Source organism: Apus apus, chromosome 1 (assembly GCF_020740795.1).
Source record: "Apus apus isolate bApuApu2 chromosome 1, bApuApu2.pri.cur, whole genome shotgun sequence".
In the NCBI taxonomy this organism is placed as follows: Eukaryota; Metazoa; Chordata; class Aves; order Apodiformes; family Apodidae; genus Apus; species Apus apus.
In genome coordinates this window covers 121178426-121193675 of record NC_067282.1, presented here as the reverse complement: position 1 = coordinate 121193675, position 15250 = coordinate 121178426, and the positions used below count along the sequence as shown (strand labels likewise).

At 40.6% G+C, this 15250-nt stretch overlaps 2 protein-coding genes across 4 annotated transcripts in view; both read left to right on the top strand.

Moving 5' to 3' along the window:
• The window catches only part of LOC127380048 (regucalcin), a 132502-nt gene that overhangs the window by 54178 nt on the left and 63074 nt on the right, over nucleotides 1-15250 (top strand). The gene's annotated exons all lie outside the window — the stretch shown is intronic.
• The window catches only part of JADE3 (jade family PHD finger 3), a 67505-nt gene that overhangs the window by 9202 nt on the left and 43053 nt on the right, over nucleotides 1-15250 (top strand). For 2 of the 3 annotated variants that reach the window (XM_051608450.1, XM_051608451.1), the window contains one exon: nucleotides 8693-8745. The gene's annotated coding sequence lies outside the window, so the exon portion shown is untranslated. Of the gene's footprint in view, nucleotides 1-8630; nucleotides 8746-15250 lie in introns of those variants that run through there. The other variant, XM_051608449.1, reaches the window with a different exon arrangement.

Below are 15250 nucleotides of genomic sequence, written 5' to 3'. Positions count from 1 at the left end.
TGGAAGTCTTACTTAATCAAATGTCAAGAAATCATAAAGGTCTGTTTATTTATAGACAGTTTTATTAAAGGTCATGTTTTTCCTTTTGACAGTAAGCTGTTTTGGCAGTGGGTGCTTTGAAAGGGTACTTCTCTTACATTTACAGCTTGCTCTTGCAACCTCCCTCCTTTCCCAGCATGCCAACATGAGGAAATTTTGAGAAGAAAAAAACCCGTGTTTTGTTGCTTAGGAGTTCTGCTCAGAAATTCATCAGATAAATGCCTTGCTAATTTCTGGCCTTGTTTTGGCACTGACTTTAATTCCTGTTAACTCCACTGAGACCAAAATTTCCTTGCTTGTTTCTTGGATCATCTCATATATTTGACTGAGCGAGAATGGCTTTGGAAGATGGTTAATCTGTTGCCACAGGTTTCTCTTTCATAGCAGCAAAAAAAACCCCAGCCTTTTCTGACTGTTTAACATCATATTCAAGGAAGAATTAATTTTTGGTTGCTGCTATGGAATTTGCAGCCACAAAGGATGAAGCCGCTGAAGTCTTTAGGTTTTTGTGTCTGCTGCTTCATTAATTGTCATTTGGTTGTGCTCCAAGCCTTGTGTTTTGCGGTTTAAGTGCAAAGCTTGGGTGCTTTATTTATTTATGGGGTTTCTTTGCAGGGGGAGGTGACAGTTTGAGTGCTGGCGTGATGATCAGATGTCTCACCAAGAAAGAACAGAGGACCTTTCCTTAGGAAACCTTGCAAATACCAGTGTCTCAAGTTTGCTGAAGGATGTTGAAAGTGCTTAAAATCACTGCAATGAGCAAATTAAGTTAACACTCTGTTACTTTTCTCTTGCCCTTCTTTTTTTTTTTCTCTGGGAACTGACTCGCATATGGTTAAATACTGACTAAACCTTTTGTTATGAACTGTTCATGATGGTGATTTTTTCTCTGGGCACTGAGACCACATTCAAGGCCAGGAATATTCAGTATGTCCATGCTACTTTTAAGTACTCAAATTCCTCATACCCAGAACAGTGGAAGAAACTTGAAAGCACATGTTCTGTAGCCTGTATGGACCCCTGTGTTGTACACTAGTGAGCATTGCGTCTTAATGTATCCAGAAAACGAGACACTGTCTTGTCATGGCTACTGTTATCCAACTGTGAGAGAGCTTTCCACCTGTAATCCAGACATAAAGTATTCTTAATCTTCTTTTTAAACTAACTGATGTCAATTAATTGTGGGTTGTTTTGGTTTTTTTCTATTTGTATTTACCACAATAGGAACAGAGACTTATCAGGCTCATTTGTTTTATGAAAGCTCTTGGTGGTTGGAGGCACGAGCTCCTCCTGGTACTACCCAGCAATTGCTGGCCATACTGTGACCAGGTGTTTGAAGCTGAATGGCATGGCATAGATTAGGAAGAGCTCACACAGACTGGTTTTCTGGCAGTGGGAATAGCCATGGGTGCTTCTGTGCTCCAGGCAGGCAGCAGCAGGGGAAGGGGGTTTAGGGAAAGGGGCTGGTGTTTGGTGGCTGGGATTGGGAGGGAGGAGGAGATGAGGACTGGGTCTAGGTGAACTAGTTGGAGGGCTGGAAAGGTGAAGTGCAGAATGAGGAGGTATAGCCTTTACAGGTGTGGCAACTGCTGAGGCCTTATGCAAGGCTGAATTGGGTGTCTGAAGAGTGTGTGAAGACAGGAGGAAGAAAGGTCCCAACGTGGATCTGATTCCTGGGGGTATCTGTTTTCATGGCTGCAAATCACCAGTTGAATCTGTGAGAGAGATTTCTGGCATTGTTCCCTTTTCGGTGTGTGAATTTTTTGTCCTGAACATGCTTAGCACTTTGAGTCCCACTGCATAGACCTTTCCAGTTGCTGCATGTGGAATTCAAACCTTATGAGGTTTGTTTCCTCTTCTGCTGTTCTCAAGCCAGAGATCTAACTTGAAGGCATTGAAGTGCACAGTTTGGTATTACTTCAGCCTGAAGTCTAAATCTGGCCCTTCATTGTTTATTTTGTCAGTGAGGGGAAGACTGGGCAAGAAGCAGTGGTGCTGCTTTTAGCATTTGTGACTTGCGTGTGTGTGTGGTGGGGTCATGCAATTTGCTGCAGAGTGTATGAGAATGGCATGGCTGTGCCATCAGAAGCAGAACATCTGTTACTGTACTTTAGAAGTTCTCACACTTAGTGAATTGCTTTATTTTTTAATTTTAAATCTCCACTGAACATATCCATAACTGCACATATATAGTTTCATTAAATAATGGAAATTAGCTATGGAGAAAGGTGCTTTTAGGTCATCTAGATTATTGATTCTGAAATGTTTGCTCGAACCTCCCTTCAGAATATAACATGAAACAGTATTGCCATCACTCAGCTTTAGGGTATGCACACAAGGACATCTGTTCAGAACAGGATGTACAACTTGAATGAGGGGCATTGACAGTTAAAATCTGACGGGCCAACATGTGGCTGTGGCTAATGGCAAGACATGTAGTTTTCCCTTTCCACAAGAACTGGATTTATGTCTTTGGCTCCAGATCCTCATAGATAGCCTTTCTTTTTGCTGGTTTGTGACTCACAGCCCCGTTCTCCAGCTCTTGGTACTAGGTAGCACCAAATCCATTTGTTACTTCTTCCTTTACCACATGCCAAACTTTGTGGAGTCAGTAAGTATCCTGACAGCTCCCAATAGTTTTATCCCAATTTAGTTCTGCTGCAGGGTTCTGCTATGTGCATTTTGGGGTCTGTCTCTTTCTGTACCGTTCTGTATTGCAATGCAACCTGCTGCAGGGAACACCCACTCTTTGGAGAGAGGAGCATCCTGCACCAGGCTGAAGTAATACATCTCCTTAACATTGCTATCTGAAAAAGAGGAGCACGTACCTGAGCTGGTGTGTGATTACTGTCCTCTCATGCAGCTGCACACTGTAGCATCCCTCGATGTCTATATATCCCTCAGTCTCTGGTGCAGGGAAGAGAGGGTGGGTTATAGCTGCTTGGGATTGCTTTGCTGTCCCCAGCAGACAGCGGTATGCACGTGTACTGTGGAGTAGCTGATACACAGTATTTGCTGCAACACAACAACTTGTCTGTGACTATGCTCAGTGCAGACAGGCCGAACAAACTGCTTTGTGCAGTCCTCCTCTTTATACTCCGTTCCCATTTGTTGTTGCCTTGCCCTCCGGCTCGTTTGAGAAGCTCTGAGCCTGAGCATGTTGTCTTGGCAGCACAGCTACTAGGACTCTTGTCCAATCTTTGTTTAAACATCAAGAGCTGCAGCCACTGATCCTGCCCCTGGGGACATGGACCAGCAGTTCTGACTGTGAGGACACTTCCCTAATGCTAAGGCTAAACTTTTTTTTTTCCCCTTGAATTTATCACATTACATCTGCTCTCTTACAGATCCATGCTGGTACATGAAGAATATAAAAAACTGTGCACCTGAAGCTGGGGTTTTGCCTCGGTGGCTTTTTCTTTCAGAGCGGTTGTTTTGGCCCGACTCGCTTTTTTGCATGTATACGTCAATTATATTGTATAACAAGTAATTTCAAGCACTGAATGAGAAGGTTTGAGGATATTACAGAATGGCTGGTGCTATACAGAAACTAAATGACAGCTGTGTTGGGTCAGCATCTGAGTGCCTAAGGGGCCCAGGACTTCAGAGCGTTTCATAAAACTGCTTGATTGTTACTTGTTAGTCGCCTTAAGAAACCTATCCTAGACATCCTGCTGCATTGTTTGTCTGAACAGGTGGTAAGCTGCTGTGAGAAATTGTTTTCCCAGCAAATTTTAATTGGTTACTGGGAATTATTAAGTTGCTTGTTGTTATTATTAATAGACTTGTAGCTGCATTTAAAGGTGTGATTAAATATTTTTGTGACGGTGGAAGGAAGTGAAGGTGCTAGAGAGTTGCAGGTTTTCTAGATGCTTTGCACATCTCTGACATACCTTAAGATGAGATGGGCTGCCTTTTAGATTTTTACAATGAGATTGTGAATTCATTCTGAATTACTTTTTTGGCTAAGCCAATGTGGAAAAGAGGTAAAAATCAAGAAGCTGCTGAATACTCACTGTAGTTAGCACTGTTAGAAGCTTGTGAAGAAGCAGCATAAAATCAAAGTAAATTACAAGCAAAATTTGAACCTCGTTATTAGAAATACTTAGGAGGGATTTTAGAACACTTTTCTTAAAGCTTACTGACTTTTTCTACTACTAGTCTGCCTAGGATAACATCGCCTGCAAGTGTCTCTTAAGTTAAACCAAATGCATACTGGTTGGGTATTTGGATACTTGTTCCTATTACAATGTTTCCAGAACTATAAGGGAGTACCATTACCTTCCTACTTCATACTACAATTTATTTATAATCTTGAAGACTACTGGCTTTATTTCCTGTGCTGATTTGGTAGTATTAAAGTCTTGATCTGTGTTTTCAAAGAGGACTGTGTTAATGTTACTGGCAGGAGCTGGCTACATGCGTTAGATATCTGAAACAGTCTGTAAAATATTGGAAAAAAAAAATCTCGTACTTTTCCCACATAAACACTTGTTTTATCTGTGGTATTATTTATTGTGAAATGTCACAAAACCAGCTTTCTAATTCTGTCTTCAGAGTCCTTTGTGGGGTGGGAATTGCACAGCAGACAATGCAAGTTATTGGACAATGCATGTTATCAGAAACAAACTAAGGAGAGGTGGATTAGGTTAAATGCTCACAGAAATGGTTGCAGGTGCATAGAAATCTGAGAGGATAGTTACTAATTAGTTTAAAACAGGACAGGTGAATTTGGTGAGATTTAAGTGGTCTCCTAGGTCCAGTGTTAATAATATTTGCCATTAATTGATGTGGGAGAAGGAATGAAGACTCTGCTCCTTAGCTACCCAGATGAAACTGGGTGGAGCTATGTTTCTATGTGAGATGATGTTTTTAACTTGTGGGTATTTTGACAGCTTGGAGAAAGATTCTCTAAGGAGAGGTTGGAGGGGATTGAGCAGGGGGCTGAGGGGCAGCTCTGCAGCAGGAGTGTTTTCCTGCACACCTGCAGGCTGGGAGCAATGGGCCCAGCAGCAGTAACTGCTCATGGCCAGGACACAAGGCAACAGGGCTGTGCTGTTGTAAAAGGAAACGCACTGGAGTTTGTACAGAAAACTATTATCTGTTTCTCATGTTACAGTAAAGGACATTTTTCTGAAATAAGAACATTTTGCATGTAGGAAACGAGTTCATCTGGAAGACCTGGCCCGTATTTGGGCATCACAACCTTATGGTGGTTTTGTGAACTGGCCCTAGAAAAGGTGGTGGAGAACAGCAACCGGAAGGATCAGAAATGTAGAAAACATGGCCTATGAGCAGAGGGTGAAGAAACTGGATTTTATTTAGCCTGGAGAAAAGACTAGGACATAGTAAGAGAAATGTCAAGCGTACTGTTCAAACATGAATTTAAATCTGTGAAGAAGAAAGAGATGATCTCTTCAGGGTGCAGTGCAGAGACATCTGGTAAAGGGCTTGAGCTGTGTCAAGGGAAACGTGGAAATGTGTCATGTCACCTGGAGAGGCTGTGGAGCCCCTGCTATGCACAATTTGAGCTCTTGGTCCAGTCTCAGTGCCCTTTTTCAGGACCCTAGCAGATCTTTTTTCCTGCAACCATTTTTTTTTTTTTTTTTTTTTAAATGGCAGTGCAGCATGTGGGCTGGTTAAGGAGAGAAGCACAAAGCACTGTTTTCAACCAGTACTATTCTTGTTTTGGAGGCTTGGCTGTTGGTAGGTACTATGGTAAATTACAGACAGAATGACAGTGTAACAGTAGTGATAACTGCATAAACAGGTCTTTGTTCCAAATGGCTTTCTATTGTTAAATGTTGTATTTTAAGAAATAAATCTTCCTGATGCTTTTTCCTGATGCTTTTTTTTTTTTTTTTTTTCCCCTGGTGATTGTTAGTTTCCAGGCAGTATTTATGAAAAGCTACTGTGCGTTTCAAAATTTTGTTTTCTGCATCTGCATTTTCCTTCAGTTGCCCTTTCTTTTTTTTCTCCCCTGTTTCCCTGTACCACAGTTTCTGTTGCTGCCTTACTGCTTTCTCAAATGCACCCTGAGAGTAGAAATGTGAAATCTGTTGGCACAGTGTGTATGGAGAGAGGAGGGTGAGCATCTCCTACATGCTCGGTACCGCATTCCTGAGCTTGCTGCTGATGGGGAGAGTAGGAGCTTGATCATCTTACAGGCTGGGGAACACTCTTCTTTTTACCTAATAGCAGAGAGCCTCCTCCACATTAATTCAAGGAGACTTTATGTAATGTTTCTGAATCACTATGTTAGGACCGGTTTGAAAAAAAAATACAAAACAAAAACAAACCCCAAAAAGTCAGTGGTGTTTTGCAGGGTCTACTATATCTTTCATGCTATTTTATATACTTGTGCATTGTTGTGAAAGAAGTGAAGTTGGGACTGAGATTATGGCTGTTTAGTGTAAGGGTTAGAGAACGGAAAGATTTTTAGTTGAACGTTTCGGTATTTCAGAATTCATCTTGGCATTTAACTGAGCAAACAAATGTGTTTTTAATGAAGAATTCAAAAATATATTAGTTTTGTGGTTCAGCTGGGAGGCAAAAGCTGTGGTTTTGTTCACACTTAAGAAGTTGTAGGCTGTGTTGCATTTTAATGATGCCATTTGAACTGCTGTGACAAGGGCTTTGCTTATATTCCTACAGAAAACTTATATTAAAAGGGTTCAGTCAGGACATTAAAGAATTGCCCCATAATGAAATATCTCATAAGAAAAACTTGTTTGAAAAACTAATCCAGGCTTTTATTAATTAATTTTTTTACTTTGTCTCTTCACTCGCACTCCCAGTGCATTTTGTGGGTGAGGGCTCTTGGGATTTCCTAGCTGGAGGGTAGAGGCAGCGTTAGTACCGGGGTGTTGTGGCAGAGCATCAGTGGGGTTTTAAAGAGAATCCCTCTGGTTACCTCTGCTTGCTGTGTGTCAGCTTGGCACACCATGCAGGGGCTGCACATGAGCTGGGTCCCTCTGGATGGAAACTGGAGGCTCCCATCAGCTCTCGTGCCAAGTGCCCTTAGTCTCCTGCTGATGGGCCCGTGTGGATCGCTTCAGGCTGTGTGTGTGGCGATGGCGGTGCCTTGTCTCTGCTTATCTGAAGTTATCAACCCAACCCACATAGGGTGGTTCATGTTTTGGCAGTGTTGGCTCTGGTACTGCTTTGATTTACAGGTCTCCTCACGTTGCTCAAAATTAATTGCTTAATGTGGGGTATAGCCAGGGACTGTCAGTGAGATGGGAAGAGGAAACTAGGACAATTAAAAAAAGAAAAAAAATCAACACCACCAAAATGCAGAAAAGCAAAAAAAACCAAACCAAAGACAAAACCTTAAATCAAAGAAAATTACTGTAAGGTCAAAATACTATATATTGTGCTGTATTGCTGTAATATATTGTGTGCTCTCCCCCACCCCATTGTAAGGAAAAGTTTTACTTTGATGCCACAGCTGAAGTTGAGCAACAATAGTTCTTAAGTAATAGGATCTATGCCACTCCTCAGTGGATGGGTGGTGGCGTCCTTTTCTTGTACTGCAGATGGGTGGAGAAGACGAAATGTTACAGTGTGGTGCTGACACTTTGGCCAGAAACTGCCTTGTTTCAGTTAGAAAGGCACTGCCATCCTTCCCCCTCCCTTTTAAATTCTTTTTCTTCTGGCAGGATATGCAGTTATCGGTTCCTTGGTTTTTACTTGCATTTCAGCTCTCTCCTACTTTGTTCCTCAGCTCGAAGCAGTCCTGTTTTTGTTAGCATTTTGCTCTAAGGCATGGGTTGGACTGAATGCCAGGACAGACCCTGGCCTAACAGCTGACATCTCTGAGGAGTGCTGCAACTAGTCTCTTGGGTGTAACGACTTAAATGCTTTTGCCATGTCCATGACAATAGGACGCAAAACATATATGTGCATGGTCCTGCAGGAGGGGAATGCAGGCAGTTGGCGGAGGCAAAAATTCTTTTTATTCTCATACTTAATATTGCTGAAGGCTTGGGAATAAATTTAAAAAGGCAAGTAAGCAGAACCCGTGCAAGAATAGCTGTGCTATTCAGGATTGTCGAGATCTGGAGGAATATTGTGAGGAGTGTGCAGGAGCCATGCTGCTTTCCATCTATACTTACTTTTTTATTTGCCCTCCTATGAACTTACAAGCATGCTTGATTCATAGAAGACCCTCTAGAAAGAAGAAAGCATTAGTGAAAGAAATCAGTTCCTTAAGTCAGCTGGATAACATGCAGCTACCTGAACTCTTTTTTTTTTTAATTCCCAAAACAGGATTGAGAATATACTAATTAAAATTTCATTTTGTTGGTCTTGGTAAAGTTGGTTCAAATTCTGATTAAAAGGTTGGCAAAGTTGACTTTGAGAGTATTCTAACAATTTACTTTTAATTGCAGTATTATGTGTATTTATATTGTAGCACTTTGTGTATTTACATTGTAGTCTGTGTACAGCAAATGCACTTAGTTCTTCCATGTATTAAGTGAGAATTATGAAATTTAAGGCTTCATATTATGGATGTGTCATTTTGTTGGAAAAATTGCAATAAAAATGTAATATACCCTTCACTTACTTGCCAAACATTAAATTGTAGCTCAAACATGAAATGCCTGATGTCACTCCTACTACCTAAATAGCACTCCTTTCATTTTTTTAGGAGCTTGTGATGTCATCAGCTGAAGCGAAAACATCTACCTCATGACCTGGCATGTAAGTGAAGGAGGAACTGGTATTTAAAAACTAAATAAATCTGTGTTTGTGTTTACAATGTGTAAATTGAACCTATATACCTTCAGCATTCAGGTATCGCCTTTTAAATGAAAGCTTTGTGGATTTTAAAGGAATATAAAGTCTCTTAAAGGAGAGGAAGTCATAAAAGAAGCTGTTAACAATGAGGTTCTAGCCTGCAGAATGCCTTGTAATAATTTCAGTTAAAATCTGTCCTGATGTACCTTGTAATGCTTGGAAGGCTGGTAGGCATAGATGGAATGATCTTACCACAATATTTGCATGTGCTGCTTCTACTCCTTTTTATTTTGTGCTTCTGTTCTGAATATACATTTTGATAGTAGTGATGAATACATACTGTATGTGGTGATACCCTTCCTAAAATTAAAAACTCTGGTTGTGCACAAGCTTTTGATTCTTTCATGTACTCAGATGCTTCACAGTAAACTTCCAGCAGTTTTGTGACACTTCTATTTTTTTTTTTTCCCCTTAAGTAAGCAAAAGTATTTCAATCCACTGCAGAGGCGTTTTCAGAGATTTATATTTTTTTTGGTCCGCCTACTCTCAGAGCTTTTCTTTTATGTGGCTTAAAGGATTAAAGTGCAGTCATTGCTTTGAGGGGCTGATGTCAGCAGTGAGCTGGGTATTCCTAATTAGTGCCAACACCTGTACCTCATTATGAAGCTGCGTTGAAGCTGTCCAGTGAACCAAGGTAGCTGGTCTCTGTTGCATATCTTTAATGTGATTATAAAACCTTCTCCTGATTCAAGTTTTATTACTTATTGAACTTTTGGACTGATGTGGAAAGTGAAGCCAAGTTGAGCCATTTGGCTGGCTCCCAAAGATCATAAGGAGTGGCAAAGAGAAGGGATGCAGTCATCTCAATTCCAAGACTTCTAGTTCAAAGTTTGCTTCTCCTTTCACTGTTTAAATTTAAAAAAAAAAAAGAGAGAGGGGAGCATTCTTTGTAGTTTTCAGTGTCAGATGCTAAGAATTTAGACAGCAGATCTACAGACTCCAGCTGGGCTCTGAACATCTGAGCGCAGTTGCTATTGTGAATAACCCATTGATTTTCTGCAAATGACCTTTGGCCTTGGCCAGTCTTGCACCACCCCTTTGTCTTCAGGAGTGCCAGGGCTTAGCAGTTCATTTCTATACAAAACCACCACTGGTATCTCCTCCCACCTGACTGTACTGTTAGTGGGGCTACAGTGCAATGTGCTTTGCAGTTGTGGTTGGAAAAGACAACCTCAGACAGTATTGACTAATAAAATTAATGGCAGATCACGATCATCTTTGGACTTTACCAACAAACGTTTAAGCACAGTTTCTTTTTTCTAAGTAGTTTAAGTAGATTTTTAAGAGCTTAGCTTACAGAATTCAAGCATGCAGCAACACAGTGCTGGCTGCAGGTTTCCCTGTGCATAAGGACAGAGCCGGAATAACTTCAGCTTTGTGTTTTGGAAGGGTTTGTGATAATAAACCTGTGAGAATTTGCATGAGAATACCATGCTAGTTGTCCAGATTTTGAAAAACGGAAAGATACGGAAGTTTAGTGGATTCTCAAACTTTAGACATGGAATTGAAAGTCTCATTATTAAAGGACCGAATCACTGTAGAGTAGAAGCCTTGGAGAAGAAAAATAAATAGGCATAAACTTGTGTGTTTTCTGTATTTATTGTCTGTCATCTTCCTAACATGTCACAAGAATGTCTCACTGGTCAGCTTCAGGAAAGCTATAATTCAAGTTATTCCTGCTGTGTAAAACTACTAACTATCAAGCTATCATATATTTTGATTTTAGATCACAGAATCACAGAATGTTAGGGGCTGGAAGGAACCTCTAGAAATGATCTAGTCCAACCCCCCTGCCTGAGCAGGATCACCTAGGGCAGTCACAGACGAAGACATCCAGGCAGGTTTTGAAAGTCTCCAGAGGAGACCCCACAGCCTCTCTGGACAGCCTGCTCTGGTGCTCCGTCACTCTCGCAGTGAGGAAGTTTTTCCTCCTGTGTAGGTGGAACTTCCTATGTTCTACCTTGTACCCATTGTTTCTTGTCGTGCTACAGGGCACCACTGAATACAAATACACCAAATGGATGCTTTAAAAGATGTTGGATCTTGAGAAATTCTCACAGCTTGTTTGATTTTGTGGTCAGGTTCTTGTTCTTTTGTTTGGTTGTTTGTTCCCTATTTATCTATTTATTTATTCATTCAGTTTCCTTAGCTTAAAGTTAATCTAGCTATTTTTATGTCCTTATAGCACATTCTCTTTAGTGTTCTCGTAGCGTCGTGCAAGCTTGACCCCAATACCTAGAAATGGAATAAAGTACTTGGTTGCATCTATGTATGTGTGGAGATATTAATGTTAGATTTAGACATGACTTACAGGAGTTGGAATAGACATAAATAGGTGCAGCTCTGCTACTTTCTGGCAGACACTAACAATGACAAGAAAAAATGGCAGATTAGCAGGTTTCCGATTGGTTGCTTTTGTAAAGCACTTCCTCAGTAGCTGTATGAAACTCAAGGAGGTTTCATGAGTGAATTTAACAGTGCTTAATTGTTATTTTAAGACTAAAGTGTTTAATGTGTAGAAGGCATACGTCTGCCTCCAGAGGCAGTAACAGTAAGGCAGAGACTGCACTTTCCTCCACACATATTTGTGAGGTGCAGCAATTTTTTCTGTGTTCACACATGGTTGTTCCAGGCTGCTTTTTTTTCTTCTTTCATTCTTTTGGGTTCTGCAAAAGAAAATTCTGAATGGATAGTGCCCTAAGGTGCATGTAGGCCATAGTTGTACAACATGATTATTTAATTGGTTTTGGTTCTTTGTCATGGTGGGTTTTTTTTTTTTCTGTTTTGTTGAGTTTGTTGGTGGGGGTTTTTTTTGTTAATTTGTTTGTTTGGTTGTGGGTTGTTTTGTTTTTTTTAATTTTATTTTAATAAAAAGCAACAATCTTAACACACTGGGCATGATCTAATCTCTTACTTAACCATTTTGACCAAAACAGCTCTCTGCAGTGACCAGCAATTAACTAACTCTTAAGGACAACAGTATGTCAACTGACAGAATCTCTGGTGGTTGTGCTCATCATAATTGGAATCTTGTCTGATAAACATACTCATTTCAATATTTACCATGGCCCTGTAGACCACTTATCTGATCTCTAGTCCACAGAGGGAAGGTTGGGAACTGATACATTAGAAAGATAAAATCCATTGTGCAGAGGTGAATTGTCACGAGTAAGTCTTGTTCAGACAAGCTCCCGTACTGAATTAGGCCAGTTTGATAATGGTGACCAGTGGACACCTAGGGAAAGAAAACATTATAAAGCCTGTTTTTCTTAAAGTGTTTACTTTGGGATTTCTGGCAGATTGACATAACATACTGTGTATAATAAACCTTGTCCTCCTTTTTTCTATCTATCTTCAATCTGTTTACTTTTAAACTCCTGCAACATCCCATAACATCAAGTTAATCTAAGTAATTTTGTACAAAATTACTGTTGTGGGTTTTTTTACCTCTTAATGACTCTCATTTGAAGTTTGTTCCATAACTCTGTGTTCCCTGTCTTCTGAGAAGCAGTGAGCAGCCTCATCATCCTGTTTGTGTTTTTTTTTTTACCACTTGTGGCAGACCTCTCCTATCTTGCATCCTCCTTTCTCAGCGGGATAGTCTCAGTTTGCTTAATCTCTTCCCCTAAAGCCATGGCATTCTCCCCTCTAGGGCTGTAATTGGAGGTTCATGATCTGCAAATACTTCACCAGTGGTGCTGGAGGGAGGGAGAAGGTACTCCCTTGCTCTTAACCCAAATGAGTGATCTGCTAGTGTTGTTCATTCATAAAGCTTTCTCCTTGTGGCTCAGCGGGTGTAGCAAATGTGTCGGTGCTTGTCACCACTGCTCTTGGGCCTTACCAGAAGGATGCCTCTAGTATCAACATGCAGTACTCTGGTGTCCTTCTCCTACAATAGTTTCTGCTACTGTGGATTTGGGAATGCCCAAGGACCCCATTCTTAAAGGCATTCAACGAATGTGTGTTTTTTCACCTTCTTAAGACCTTTCAAAAGTGTTCTGCAGGCATTGTGGCGTGGCTGTGCTGGTATTAACTGGGAGCCATAGTTGGTGTGGGGGTAGGCAGCAGTGCTCAGCCTCCTTGGTGGGGACATCTGAGGGAATGGATGGACTGTGCCTGAGCTGCTCCTGGGTCTTGGCTTCAGCGTGAGCAACTGGTCACTTTTCTGTTGCAGAGTTGTGGAAGAGGTGTCTCGGATGGATTTATTCTGCTGCAGCCTGAGTGCAGGTTCAGTTGTGACCTCTTTCAAGTGCAGAGCCTGTGATACCCAGTACCACTTTCAGCCTGCCCTGTGCGCTGCAGCTGTGCAGGGGAAGAGCCTGCAAAACAGAAACCTTCTTTAGAGGTTTATCAAAATCTCCTGACCAACTGGAGTTGCATTTACAAAACATACCAACTGTGCAGGTTTTGCATTGAGTCATGGAGTCTTAAGCGTGCCTCTGCTGGGAAGGAGATTTTGTTCATTTTGTTCAATTTTATGGTTGTATTTTTAGTTGTAACTTCTCCTTTCTTCTCCCTGTTTCTCAGCAGAGCTTTTATTAGGGCTCTTGACAGCATGGGATTTGAGTACAGCAGCTGCAGCATGTTGTGGGCTCTTACCTATGGATAAGGATGTGATGAGACACCTCCCTATAGCCACACCTTGTAGGCATTTCCATTCTTCCAGTAGAGGAGTGGAGACTGGATAAAGGGCTCTGGTTTTGAGTCAGATTCATTATCTCAGACTCCTGCAGCTTTGTAAGGTCAGCTACTACATTTTCTTATCCACACAGGATGGAAAGGGTAGTACTTTCTGACTCCACCTGTGCAAGTACCTGAGCTGTTTGTGATCCACCCTGCGTGGCAGCACCTTTTCTCCTGTGCCAAAAAAAAGCCATCTCCATCCACTTACTTAGCTTTAGCATAGCTCGAGTAGGACATGCTTCCTGCTAGGGACAGTAGAAAAGTGGTGGTCTAGTCTTACACATTTAAATCTTTTTTTATTTAGTCAGTGTGAATGAAGAGCAAGGAGGAATTTAGAGGAGTGCTAATGGTCACTCCTGATCAGTGTGTCACCCTCATTCAAAAAATATAAAAGTACTTAGGCCTCAACTTGACTGTTTGACATACTGAGCCTTGTGTGGTCTTTTAGGCACATCTCATAACTTTTTTCTCAAACAATATGTGGCATTTTAGAAACCTTGGAGGAGGTGCAATAATCCTTGGGTCTCCCTTTCCAGGGTGGCATCAGCCCCAATGCACAAGTGTGCTGTTTATTTGGGATTGCTTCACCTTGCTTTATGACAGAAAAAAAATAGTCATTTTTATTTTTGTCTTTGTACATAAAAATGGACAAGCATCAGTGGGTCACAGTATCTCCCTCACAGTGTCTTCTTTCACCAGGATTTGGAGATTTTGAGAAGCCTGGAATGCTATTTATATTTTTATAAATGTATTCTAAATTTGTCTAACTAAAAAACCTCTCAATGTTTTTGGTGTGTCGTATATATTGTAGCACATAGCATTAAATTAATTGATGGGCCCTTAAAATTAATTACATTCATTAGTTAACAGAAATTGTGTTGGGTTTTAAAAAAGTAAACTAAAAATAGGTACTTTAATCATCTAGTAAATTTTTGCTCATGTTTTGATGTGGAGAACTAATGTAACAGTGCAACTGCATGTAAGCGTGTCATGTTTGAAATGCTAGAAAGTATAGTAGGATGTCATTGTTCAAGGAATGATTTGGAATATTTCAAATATTATTTGAAGTTCTGGCTGTGACAGTACATTCCCTTTAATTGCTCCTATCCAATGAGCCTCTCAATGCCCTTTTTTTTACTTGAGGAAAACTTTAGCATCCCCATTATTGATTTTTTTGTTTGTAAATTAAAAAACATTTCTTTTCAGATGAGGAAAGACATTACGGACTTAATGTTTTCTAAAAGGAGAATATTTGTTTTTCCTCTCTTTTACCCTTTGAGTAGAATATAAAGATGCACCTTGATGTTTTCTGCCTTGTGCAATCTTTACGGTTTTGTAAGTGATGCAAAACTTTGCAGCAAAGCAGTTAGCATCTTCAAAGCATTAAAAGCAAGAAGTAAATTAATCAAAACAGATATAATATTTAATGTGGGCTGCTGTTGTTGATTCTTTTATTGTTTGAGATTTAGGAAAAAAAAAAACAAACCGCAAAACCCATGTTATTAGCTAGTACCAAACAATTAATAGATTATTTTAAGTGAGTATCTCGCAGGATATGAGAGCTGTTGCCTACACTATTAACAGAAAAATTGTTTGTCTTAATCCCTGATAGTGCATATGTTTCTACATCCTTCTTTTGATAATATGCCCTGCCTGGGTTCCCACCTGTGATACTAGTTCCTTACCTGTGTTTTGTTAGGAAAGCATGCATGCATACAGCTGGAGA